Source organism: Brassica oleracea, chromosome C4 (genome assembly GCF_000695525.1).
Source record: "Brassica oleracea var. oleracea cultivar TO1000 chromosome C4, BOL, whole genome shotgun sequence".
Taxonomy (NCBI): domain Eukaryota; kingdom Viridiplantae; phylum Streptophyta; class Magnoliopsida; order Brassicales; family Brassicaceae; genus Brassica; species Brassica oleracea.
In genome coordinates, this window is record NC_027751.1 from 30000834 (window position 1) to 30015638 (window position 14805).

Below are 14805 nucleotides of genomic sequence, written 5' to 3' on the forward strand. Positions count from 1 at the left end.
TTGGGCTCCAGATAGAGCATCTCCGAGAAAGAATAATTGTGCATCAACCAAATCATACGAAAAGGTTATTTAAATGCTTTTGTATGAATAAAGTGACTCCTTTGAGTACTCCAATGGTTAATAGATCTTTGATATTGAAAAAGATGTTTAAAAGATCCTGGTAAGATCTTATATAAATAAGTACTTTGGAGATGCTAATGGTCATAAAGCATATGTGAGCTTATATATCTTGCGAGTTGTATTTGATTAAATATACTTTTAAACACTAATGTCTTTGCAAGATACAGCTCATTTCCTATTCATGGAAATTAGAATGGCGTCGAGAACATATTCATTCTCTCCAAGGTACAGTTGGTTTTGGGTTAATGTATTTTAGAAAACCCGAGTTTGGTATGGTTGGTTTTGCAGATGCTGGAATTATTAGATCCTCATAAGGCTCGATCGCAAACCGGCTATGTTTTTACAATTGGTGGAACCGCGATATCTTGTTGGTCCCAGAAACAAAACTCTGGTTGCAACATCTTCAAATCATGAATAAACTATTGCGCTTCACGAAGCATGTCGAGAATGTGTGTGGCTTAGGTCAATGAGCCAACACATACAAGAAACAAGTGGAATAGTCAACGAAAAAGAGCCGATGAAAATATTTGAAGACAATTCGGCTTGTGTAGCTCAACTCAAAGAAAGCTATATTAAAAGTGAAGCACATTCCTCCAAGATTTTTCTCGTACATATGAGAGCTCAAAAAAAATAAAGAGATGGACATCGAGTATGTACGGTCATGCGAAAATCCGGCTGATTTATTCACCAAAGCTCTTTCGACAACAACATTCCGAAAACACGTCTAGCTATCGGAATGCGGCATTTGCGTAACCTTTGAAGAAATTTACGTCCACTATTCTCATGGGGAGATTACGACAGTGTACTTTTTTTCCCTTGTCATGGTTTTTGTCCCAATGGATTTTTCCATGACTAGGTTTTTAATGAGGCGCTATGTAATACAAGATATATGATCAAGAAGGAGTGTTACGTATGATCATCTATATTCAGACATCTAATGGGACAGATGTCTTCATGAGTCTCTAACAGCTTTCAGAGATTATCTCTTTATACATGATAAGACTTGTATTTTATCGTATTGTTTAAGTCGGTTTATAAGACCGACTCTTACTCCTTATATAAACACATCGTGTGTGTGATAAATAATATAAGTGACACTAGTCATATTTCTATCTCTCTCTATACGTACCACAACAACTTAATATAAAGCTAATACAAAGATCTAGCTTCTTCTCCTTCACGTATGTACACCACTCCATGAAGAAATAATATAAATATTTCTTGAAACTTTATAATTCACAACAAAAATAATCTTTTGAACAACCATGAAAATGCTAAAAATTAAGTTTTGGAAATTGAAAGGGTCAGCATTTGTTCTGTCATTTCCAATAGAGCTACTGAATAATTCAATTAAATTGGCGCCAAAAAATATTTATTTGGCGGCCCTGAAACACCGGCTTGTATTCAGGTCCGGCTCGAATTATGTACAATAAACATGTTAGTTATATAATAGACCGAATTATGTCAGAAATTTGAGTTTCTATAGAAGAAGTAGATGACGTCAATGCTTCACAACCGGAGCTAGAGAAGATATCCACTTCACTTATGTTTTTACAGCATACAGTTTTCATTGTAGCCAGGAAATGTGTGGATACATACAACACTGTCACATTAAATGGTGTACCCATTTATTTACACCGTAAGTCTATTCCAATTCACTTATATTTTTACATGCAACACTGTCGCATTAAATGGTGTACCCATTCATTTACACCGTAAGTCTATTCCAATTCACTTATATTTTTACTGTATAAAAAACTTAAATGTTCTATTCCATGTCACCAAAATAGTATAGGACACCAATTCTATCTCAACCCTAAAATCTAGATACTAAACCTTATCGCAACCCCATCCTAGCCCCTAAATACTAAACCCTAAACCCTAATCAGTAAACCCTAAACACAAAATATAAACCATAAATCTAAATATAAACTCTAAACCCAAATAAAATGGAATAAAATAAATAGCATAATACATATTCGTGAAATTATGAAATGCCTATGATTGTATGAAAGAAGTTAATGTTGACCCCAACCATACCCCATCCTGTTCTAAATACTGAAATTAGTATATATAATTCCTTGAAGTTATGGTAGTCATGAATAACGATGACACTGGCACTGATGCAATTAATCAACTTCTGATTTCGGTAACTATTCTATATGAAATTTTCATATTAAGTGTCATTTTTGGTGATGGGTATATAACGCAGCTATCGTTTTACATTTTTAATGCGAATATTAAATATATTTTCCAGTTTTTATCCTTAGTTGTAATTCATTAATTAATAAAATCAAACAAAATAATGTATTAAATAAAGGGAAAATAAAAAATTACTAATTTTCTATTTTAGATGCAAAAACCTTAAACGACACTTATTATGAAATAGGTAGAATATTATGTAGTCCATTAATGTAAGACTTCTAGAATTTTGTTATTCACTCACTCTTTGTAAACCTAAATGTAATGATATTTACATTATTAGCGAAAAACTACCTTTTCTGTTTCATTTTAGTTGTATATTTAGAAAACATTTAATTTGTATATTTTCAAAATAAAAAAAAATCATCATTAACTACATATCTATCCATATTTCAACCAATAGAAAAATAAACTGGAGAATATTGTTAATAAATTTTGCATCAAAATTTTTGAACAACACTTATTTTGAAACAAAAAATTTACTCTACAACGACAATTAAACTGAAACGGAGAAAGTATTATTTAGTATTTAACAGTTACAGCAGTTGATGACAAAAATATACAAGTGATCTTGAAATTGAAAATGACGCAACAAAACAACGTTTGATTCAGAACTCTTCTGTAAGATTGACACACACAAAGATGTGATTATACATACGTTACAAATAAAAATGGTATGTAAATTAGGGCCGAAGCCCGCAGCCCGAGTCCGCTCAGCCCTAAATTACCGGGCTTGGACTTAGTTTTATACGCCCAAAAAAATTGAGTTTTTCGGGCTAAGCCCGTTTGGGCTTTGGGGTTTTTTAGGCCTAAACCCGTTTGGGCTAGAGCCGGTCCAAAAATCCGAAATTTTATACTTTAGCTTAAATATTATCGTTCTTTCAATCAAAACTATTATTAGTATTGACATATAATTTTAATATTTTAATCCAAACTCTAATAAAGAAAATATAAAAGTTGTTAATGTATTTTATTGTTTGATCATTACAAGTGTCTCATTTTAATTTTTGCAAATGTACCTTATTTTTTCATGTACAACATGTTTTTTTATATTTCAAACTAAAAAGCATGAAACTTTTGACCATGTTTATCATAAATTTTGTTCTCTTATATGTTTAGTTATAATTTATATTTGATTATTTAAGTCTTATTAACTTTAGTTTGTTTAAAACATATGAAAAAGTTAGTTTCACAAAAAAAAAACATATGAAAAAGTTAAAAAAAAAAGTAAAACACTTTTGATAAAGAAAAAAAGTTTAAACTCAATTTATATTTTAAAACAAAAAATGAAACTATTTTTAATGAAAAATCACATGTATTAAAATGATAGAAGTAATAATGACAAATTATTTTTCGAAAAGCCCAAAAAAAACCCGAAAACCCTTATAGCCCTATAAGGACCGGGCCGAGCTAATTTTAAGCCCCAAATATTTTAAGCTCACGGTGAGAAAGCATTATATGCAAGGATGAGAGAAAATTCTGCTCTAGTGTCATAACAATTTTATATTTTTATTGGTGAGTGGCGACTAACATCAAGGTTCAAGGCATGTAAATATATGTAAAATATATATGCTATTTAACATTAACCAACAATGATTAAACTAAGTCGAGCTCTGAGTTTCTAACCTCCTATAGATTTCAAATATTTCACAACCATAATTTAGTTTGTTGTGAATATAATCAAGGTCACTAAAGCAAATCCACTTAGAAAAAATGACTTATATTTCAAACATGATATTATTAGTGGTGATTCGGGATATAAGAGAAGATTAAACAAATTATATATCTAAAATTTTCAAGATTTATCAAATTTCATTGTGTTGTGTGGATAAAGTAGGATAGGGATTTTCAAAATAGTAAGAGTTTTCTAAATCTATGTCAAACTATCGAATCAAAACGTAAATTTGGATCCACTATATGAGTGGAGCCGTAGTTTTGTTTCGTTGCTGGAACAATTTGTGTAGATAGTACAAAACACAATGAATAATTTGTCTTTTGGATAGATATGAGTAAAACTAAAATATAAAATATTGTTGTTCCATTTTTAACCATACTAAATCAAGCGTTATTTTTATATATAGTATTTGCTATTTTAAACCCAAAAAATCATTCAAAGGGTTGATACAAACTAATTAATTGAACCAAATTTTTCTTTTTACTCGTGATCTAGTCAGTACAAACCAAATAGCTAAGATGTATATAAATATATAAAACGAGATACCTTAGAATAATTGAATACCTCTGCCCGAGCCACGAGTGTTTGTGTCCAGGCCCAACCCCCAGGGGAAACCAAGGAAGCATGGGCTTCCGATTCTCAAAAATATAAATTAAATTCGGTTAATTTTTTTCAAAAGTCTCTTTAGTCTAGTGGTGTAAATCATCTAACCATTACTCTAGCAGCCTAAGTTCGAACTATGATTTACACCACTAGACTAAAAAGACTTATGGAAAAATAACCGAATTTTAGTTTATATTATTTGAGGGCCGGAAACCCATACTTCCTCAGCTTACACTCGAGGTCGAACCGGGGTCTTGTAGAAGTCAGTGCCGCTACTGTCTGTGTCCCTATAATATCATACGTTTTTCACTTGTTTTGGCTCAAAGGAAAAATTGCAACAAACTTATTCCGTTTTGCTGATACGGCATGCTCTCATTGGGTTTATGAAACTCAATCACACCGTACACTAACAAAACAATACAAAATTTTGAAACTGCTTTATTGACCTTAAGTGGGTGGCTATGGTCAATAGAATCTCCACTTGTCTTTGCGACAAATACTGGTTTGCTTTTTTAAGAGCTTTTGGTTTGAAAATTGAGTTAAGGAATTAACAGGACTCATTCTATGTATAAGCTGTCTCGTCTCGAGTGATATTTCATTTTTTGTATGACTTAAATAGGATCTAATCCGAAACCCTACCAAATTATATCCAAGAGAGAACAGTCAAATGGTGGAGATTCAAAATCGGTGTAGAGAAATCAATAATTCTTGATGTATTGGATTAGGATATAAGTTGTATAGTGTGGAGTAGATTAATACATTTAGTTAGAGATTATGCGTGATCCAGAAACATGAATTGATCTGAACCGCCAAAATTAGCTTGATCATGTCCACCTGTGGGCTAATTTGTTTTTTTTCTAGTTGAAGATTTTATTATTTTGCACCTTGCTCAACCTAACCCTAACTAATTAGATATTAAGGATTTAAATAATAAAATTTACGGATTCAAATGATATGATCCCATTATGTCTTAGCCCTTAGGAATAGTTGGGCTATGTCTAACTGGATTTAAGCTGGTGACTAAAATCATAAAGGTTTAGATTACTCATTTTTGTTTCCCTCGCTTGGGTTTTTTTAGTTTTCTTTCATTGTTTGTTCAAGATCTAGGATAGTTTTTACCGGGTTATATTTAATTAACTATTTGGGAACCTTTTATTTACCATTACCCACTTATATAGATTCAAATGGCAATGATATCGTTTTGTAAGATAAGAGTTGGATAAGGAAGTAGCTAGGTCAAAAGAATACGTGGATGAGAGAGAATCGGCATCTTGTTTGTAATTTTGCTGGCGACAAAGGATGAGAGAGAAAGTGGTGAATAGGGTTTTGAATACGATTCAAGCTAGAGAATTGTTTTTTTTCTGAGAAATTGATTCGAGAGAATAGTTGCTGTTTCAGGACTCGCATTGAGAGGTCCACATGGTGAGCAATGTAAATGTCTGAATTTTATGGATCTTTCCGAAACCTTGGATTTCGACAAAAACATCCACTCAAATCTCAATGTGTTTGTCTGTGACTTACTTACGTAATGTTCTCACGTTTGCGATTATTTGATCACAATGTAGATTATTATGCGTGACATGTCAACAGCTCATTGGTCTCCAATCAAAAACTTTAATCTGCTACGTTCGCGTTACCCAACCAAAAAAAAAACTATTGATCAATTTGGTTCTCTCTTTTTTTTTTCTTGCTTTCCATCATCGTAACCTACATTACACATGTATAGACTGGCGGTATACTATATCCCAATGGATATTTTATGAATAGTATTTATAGGAAATATATAAATATATATATCAATACTATTAAAACATAACCAAAACTTAGACCTAACATTACTAGAATTTGTGATATTACCAAGTTTGGACATTCATATTAAATATGCTTCCTAATATATTGCATAAAAACTTAATTATTCAACTAATTCAACTAAATATTTAAATATTTTTAAAAAACACCTGAAATATATTTATACAGATTATTTTAAGATTGCAATCTAAGAAAATCTTACTATATCGTTTTTATAAGAAAAATATAAATATACAGTTTTTAAAATACTGAAACTGTATAAATATCTATAATTAAATAATTTCATAATTATTATTAAATATTATATACAAGTATTAATTAAATTTAAAATTATATACACAAGATAAAATTAATAGTGTATATATAAATCTTTTCACATTAAATTAAATAATATTATTATTATATAAGTTAAATTATTAATTACTTTGTAAACTATAAAAATAAATTAAAGTATATATACACAGAAAATAACAAAATTTCATAAATTTTATAATATACATTAATTTATAAAAATATATTAAAAGTAAATATCAAATCAATGATAGTTAATTATGATTTAAAAAAAAAATTTAGATATCAATATCTTATATATATATATATATATATGTTTACTTGATAAAGGTAAAATATTAAAAATTAAATAATATTTATATTATTTTATTATATAGTGGAACGGGAATCTGATATTTTTATGATTATACATTTTATGAATTAATTTATCAATCCTAAAATATACAAATCAAATGCAAGACGATTTTAAAACAAATAAACTTAATTATACTAATTATTTTATAAAAATAAAATTTAACCAATGCGATATATGTTATTTATATTATTTATCTTATAAAGCACACAAATTTTGCTTTGGTTCATAGTAAAGTAAAATAAATGTGAGACACACCATATGAACGAATTATCCTTTTTGATTATTATATAGTTATATAAAATTATATTTTTCTATAGAATATTAAAATAAAAATATAATTGATATGAACATATATTATCACGTAAGAAAAAATATTAAAAATCAGTGCAACACATATAAATTTAAAATGATTACTTTATTCAAAGCAATTTTTTAAAAAAATTATTATATTATTTTATAATACGGTTGGTTAATATAATAACTATAGATATGTTTTTTTTTTTGGAATTTGTTATAAAATTTATCTTCCTAGATATCAAATATTTGAACATATTAACATCCCAAATTCACGCTTTCGCTTTATTCCACAAGTTTAAGAATGAAATCCAAACTTATATATATGTAATAAAACTAAAAATGATATTTCTCGTAAAGTATCTTTATATATTTTAAAAATATTTAAATTAAAAAACCTATCTATAATAGTGATTATAATTTTTCTTATAATTTAAAACTTAATTATTAAGAACTAATTAAAATATATAATGTACATGAATTTATATATATATATACATATATATATATATATATATATATATATATATAAATATAAAACTTAAAATATATAAATTATGGACGAAACTATAATTTCTATTAAATAAATTTTGTGAACAAAACAAAAGGCTGATCTAAATCTAGTATATATATTATAATTGTAGTAGTACTGATCTCAATTGAGCCAAAACGCAAACTAATCAACTAAACATGTTGAAAGCTGAATCTCAATGTTGTTACTTTAGATATCTATATTGGATAAGAGATATCGTGATGATTTTTTTTTTGTAGCTAGTGGAATATATGTTACCTGTCTTTACACCTACATGAATGTTCTTATACCTGAACGTTCTTAATTTCTTTTTCTTATTTTGTTAATCCCCTTCTATTTCTGAATATGCACACTATCATCATGGCTATTTGGGTTATTATGAATGTAGTGAGTAGTTTCTTTGAGATTTTAGATTAGGGGGTTAAGGGTGATTAAATGTTGATTAATGATGTTTAGGGCTTAAATTACAATTGATCTTTTTTATCTGAGGAAATTATGATATATTTGATCTTGCTAATCAATATTTGGAACTTGAGTTTTTTCATACATGGAAGAAGTTTGGTAAATGTTTAAATTAATTTTATAAGTGATTTATATACTTTATATACTTAGCCGATGAAAACTAATGATTAAAATACTTATTGGCTAACTAATATGATTTTCTTATGATTACTTACACTACAAGAAAACAGCGGTATTCTGACGGACATTCCGACGGAAAATGAAATCGTCGGAATATACCGAGGAATTTCCGAGGAAATTCCGAGGTAACACAAAATTGGGGTTCCTCGGAATTTCCTCGGAATATACGGACGGAATTCCGAGGAAACCTCAGTCCGTCGGAATATTCCGAGGAAATTCCGAGGAACAATGTGTTCCTCGGAAAAAACCGATGAATTCCGAGGAAATATTATAGCCGTTGGAGAGCTGTTGGGGGATTTTACAAAATTCCGAGGAAATTCCGACGAACTAGCCTTTTCCGTCGGAATTCCGTCGGAATTTCCTCGGTATGTCGGCAGGATTTAATCTATATAAACAAGCACTCCTCTTCCTCTTCATTCACTCCATATCTTCATCCTCCCTCTTACTCTATTTACACACGAATTTGATTCATAAAAAATATGTCTTCTTCAAATTATTTTCGTTCTTGGATCGATCGACCTCATTTGGATCCGAACACGAGATTGCTTACGGAAGAATACCAACGAGGTATAACCGAATTCATGGGGTTAGTTCACCGACAACCGAAAGCAAAAACAGGTATGTTAAGATGTCCTTGCTCTAATTGTAAAAATAGAAAGGTTATTAAAGAGTCGGATGTTTGGACTCATCTATATTTGAGTGGGTTTACACGAAGTTACAAAATTTGGTATCATCATGGGGAAACTGATTATGAACATGGTAGTACTAGCGAACCTCAGCCAGCGGTTAGATTAGAAGAACCAATTAGAACAGATGTAGATTATGGTGTAGGTACTGAGCAGATGGTAAATGATCATTTTAGAGGGGAAGATTTACCCAATGCACAAGCTAGGAGATTTTATGATATGTTGGATGCTGGAAAGCAACCATTATACGAAGGTTGCAGAGATGTTCATTCAGCTTTATCATCTGCTACAAGATTGATGGGCATTAAAACAGATTATAATTTGGCTGAAGACTGTGTGGATGCGATTGCTGATTTTGTAAAAAGTATTCTACCCGAGGATAATGTAGCTCCTGGTTCATACTACGAGGTTCAGAAACTCGTAGCTGGTCTTGGTTTATCGTATCAGGTAATAGATGTATGCAGCGACAACTGCATGATTTATTGGAGGGCGGATGAACAGCGGGTTACATGCAAATTTTGTGGAAAGCCTCATTATAAAGATACGAGTGGAAGAGTTCCAGTGCCATATAAAAGGATGTGGTATTTACCTTTGACGGAAAGGTTGCAGAGGTTGTATCTATCTGAACGCACAGCGCAACCAATGAGATGGCATGCGGAGCACTCAACAGATGGTGAGATCAGACATCCTTCAGATGCAAAAGCGTGGAAGCATTTCCAATCAAAGTATCCCGACTTTGCGTATGAAAGAAGAAATGTCTACCTTGGATTATGTACTGATGGTTTTAGTCCGTTTGGCAAGAGTGGAAGACAATATTCTCTATGGCCCGTCATTCTTACACCATACAACCTCCCCCCAAACTTGTGCTTGCGACGAGAGTTTTTGTTTCTCTCGATTCTCGTTCCCGGACCAGAGCATCCTAAGAGATCACTTGATGTGTTTCTTCAGCCACTAATATATGAGTTGCAACAACTATGGGCTCAAGGTGCTGAAACATACGATGTTTCGTGTAAAGAAAACTTTCAAATGCGGACAGTACTAATGTGGACAATAAGTGATTTTCCAGCATATGATATGTTGTCTGGATGGACAACGCATGGAAGGATATCATGTCCATATTGTCAAGATAACACTGATGCTTTCCAACTAAAACACGGAAGGAAAACGTGTTGGTTTGACTGTCACAGGAGATTCCTACCACCTGATCATCCATATCGTAGGAGTAGGAATTTGTTTACGAAGAACAAGAGGGTGTTTGACAGTCCACCTCCGGAAATTTGTGGGAAAGATTTGAAGATACAACTAAGAGATTTTGGTGCAGAAAGGACGCCAGAAGTCGGTGGACATGAGCGTTTTCCGGTAGATGCTGTTGGAGAACTACATAACTGGCACAAAAAAAGTATTTTCTGGGATCTGCCATACTGGGAGGATCATCTGCTAAGGCATAATTTAGATGTCATGCATATTGAGAAGAACTTTTTTGACAATCTCATGAACACGATCCTTAATGTTCAAGGTAAAACAAAGGATAATTTGAAGTCAAGACTGGATTTAGTCGATATATGTGCTCGTTCAGAACTTCATGTTGATGAAAATGGTAGGGCTCCTTTTCCCATATACCGACTTGATGCAGAGGGAAAAGATGCGTTCTTTGATTGGATTTCAAACGATGTGGAATTTCCAGACGGTTACGCATCAAATTTGCGTAACTGTATCGACAGAAAGGAAGGAAAGTTTACTGGCTTGAAAAACCACGATTGCCATGTAATGATGCAGCGCCTCCTTCCGTTCGCCTTCAAGGAACTATTACCACAAAATGTTCATGAAGCAATTGCAGGGATAAGTGGTTTCTTCCGCGATTTATGCACGAGATCAGTGACTCTTGAAGGTATTGAAAATTTGAAGACTAACATAGCCGTGATTCAGTGCAACCTTGAGAAGATATTTCCTCCCTCATTTTTTGATGTTATGGAGCATCTTGTTATTCACCTGGCAAGAGAATTGGAACTTGGTGGTCCTGTGCAGTATAGATGGATGTATCTGTATGAGCGGTATATGTTCCATTTGAAGAAGATGGTGAAAAATTTAAGTAGGGTGGAAGGTTCTATAGTCGCACAGATGATCAATGAAGAAACTTCAAACTTTGCCGAGTACTACTTTCCAGCAGAAGTTCAGACCAAAAACAGAAGACCTGCTCGGCATGATGATAGAGGCGAACGGGCAACATATCATGTTACGGTTCCAGACATTTTCACAGACGTTGGACGACTTAGCGGAAAACCAAAGGACCGTCGACTTACTGAGCAGGAGCGCAGTAATTTGCAAACATATTTGCTCACCAACTGCGAAGACGTTCTTCAATATGAGAGGTAAATAAATGAGCTTACAAATTTTTATTTTAACAAGTTGAAATTTAAATCTTAATTAATTACATTATTGTCATCATATACAGGATTTTCATGGCAGAAAAGCGGTTCGAGTATAGATACGCCACAGAGGACGAACTAGAAGAAATGAAGCAGAGAGAATTTACTGGATGGATGTTTACTTATGTGAGTGCTTTAAACAAATTAAAATATATTTTATCACATATTTATACTAATTCACATTTATTGATATAACATATATATATATGTGCTATTAATAGGTGTCTGCTGGTTTGGCCAGAGGTGAAACATTTGACGATTGGATACGTGAGATGGTCGTTGGACCAAACTTTGTTGTGAAGTCATATCCGAGATTTTGTACTCGAGGATATGCATTCACAACTCAGAAGAGGAGACGTTCGAGTACGACTTATGATGATGGCGTTTGTTCTGCATCAGGAGATGATGTATACTACGGACACATACATGAGATTTTGGAAATCAAGTATTTGGGCATGGTTGGATTGCGCTGTACTGTTTTCTATTGTGATTGGCACGACAACACCCCAGATCGAGGTGTGAGAACAGATGCATTTGGTGTTACATCAGTAAATTCGAGGCGAAAGCTGCAATATTATGATCCTTTCATTCTTGCTTCCCAGGCCGATCAGGTAATTAAATGTTAATTATTCAGAATGATTCATCATCATGTGTATTAATTTATAATTTTTCTAAATGTTACAGGTTTGTTATATCAAGTACCCCCGGGTAAGGAACAGAGATGATCCATGGGTTACTGTTACAAGACTCAACCCGAGAGGCCGAGTTCAGGGAAGTTCTGAGCTGGAAGACCCACTACAACCAAGCACATCCGGCAACTGTAGTGCAGCAGAAAATTTAGCTGGAGTTGGCCTTGTAGTCGATTTAACCGACTTTGGAGAGGAAGCCGTCGTTCACGTAGAGGATGAACCAGTAATTGGAGAGTTTCACCAAGATCCAGATTCAGATTCATCTAGTGATGATGACTCGGAAACAGAATATCATTGATTTTTTTTATTTTTTTTAAAGAAATACCGAGGAAATTCCGAGGAACACTTGATATAACCTCTTTCCTCGAATAATAGTTATTTGGTTTATCTAGCAAGGCAAAGCTGAATACGAATTAAAAACTACTCAGAACACAACCAAATAAAACGAAGAAACCATGTAAAAGAAATACAAACTCATAATTAAGAAACCCAAAAAAAAACTCAGTTCAAAATTAACAGAAAATAAGACCATAAAACGTTAGAATAGAAAAGAAAATAAAATAGCCGGTGATAGCTCCTACTCCTCGTCTCCTGCTCCAGATGTTCCGCATCATTGGGTCTCTTGGACCTCTTTCTTACCCTGTGTGTACCACTCGAACCCGAACCAGAGCTGGATGGAGAGTTGTCCCGATGAACTACATCATCCTTTTGGCAACGACACGGCCTGATACGTGAAATGGCAGCCCAGATCTTGTGTAGCATGTCGTTGTTTGTCTTTATGCTCTGATCTCTCCAATGTTGTTGCTGGCGCGAAGTGGCGTTCGGTGGAAGCTCTTGCAGCTTGTACTGGCTGGAGTCTGATGGGAGTAGCTGATGGGGTTGTGAATCATCTGGAATGGCTTGTGCAGCCTCATCTTCTCCTTCTTCATCAACCACGCCCTTGCCTTTGGTCTGATATTTTGGCGTGAAGAAGGATGGCTTGTCTACTAGTGCGGTAGCAGGGGGTAGGAACTCAACTGCAGCCTCTGAAAGTAGAGAAGTGAGACCGATCTGAGGTAGGTGGCAGTAGAGTGTTTTCTTCGCTCGGTCCTGGAATACGTAGACGTAAGGACCATCCCGATCGATCCTCGAGTGGGGACCAGCTATGAACTCCTTACTTACTAGAGAAATGACATCCAGGTAGTTCCAAGCAATGTTGTTCGATCTGTCCAGTGCTACCTCCTGGTTCTTGCAGTCTACACCCACATGTCTAAGGATCCGAGTAATCACTGCACCAAATCCACATGCATTGCTCTTGGATTTGGTTACTTTCCCCTTGTATCCTGCTAAGTTTGCGGCCAGCACCGCTCCCATGTTGAAGGCAGTAGCAGGTGGGAATGTAGAGTTTCCAAATGCCGGTAGCAAATGCCTCACACCTTGGTACAGGAGGCACAACTCCCATTGCGTGACTGATGCGGCTGTGGTTGTCCCGTATAGCAATGAGCCAATGAGGCGTGTCGCATATCTCAGTACTGGGCTCCGGATAAGTGACTCCTTTGCCTGAGAAGATCTATAAACCCATGTGCCAATCGTTTCCCAGAAGTTCAACAGCTCTGAAGTCCAATAAAGACCATATGTCCTCTCCCCCGCACTCAATCCAAATAGTCCGCAGAGGTCTGTGAAAGATACCTCATAGTATACTTTCTGCACTACGAATGCCAGAAAACCTTCCTCATGCCTATCATCGGGACGGGTGACGTATGCGGATGCTATGAACTGGCGTACCAACTCCGGATAAGTGGGTTCCTTGAGGTTGCATAGTTGGCCTAGACCCATGTTCTGGAACAGTCCTTCAATGTCTGCTTGGATTCCCAATATTGTCATCGTCTCAGGACATGCTAGTTGTGTAGCCGGAACGGCTACCTTCTTCATGTTGTTGTAGTGGGTGGTATCAGACTTATCCCACTTCTTTGGCCTTTGCTTCTCCAGCTGTGACGAACCCGCTTCTTGTGTGTTTTTCTTTGCTGATGTTTTCGTGCGCTTCATTCTCTACAAAATAGAATCATTGCTCTCAACATGGTTATAATCAATTAAGAACTCAAAGCAACATGAAAATGAAAAGCGAAATCGAGTTGTGATAAAAAAAAAAACAAATTGAAAAAAATTCTCAATCCCTAAATAATCTCAAATCCTGTTCCAAACTCGTTAATCACAGACAATTGTGTTCTATTCCATGTTTAAACATCTGTTTCATGCATATTTGATCAAGGAATCAACACGGAAATAAGAAATTCACAAAACCCAAAAAATTGCTCAAGAACACGATTTCAGAATGTGGAGATTCGCGGAGTATACCTGTCTTAGGGTGAAAACGAGTGTAGGAATCAGGTAGAGCTCAAAAAATCAAGTGGAATGGAGCCCAAAATTGTTCAAATCGGATGATTATAGAGAGAGAAAGAGGGGGGGCGAATTATAGGGGAAATCAGAGGGGATGAGAGTTCT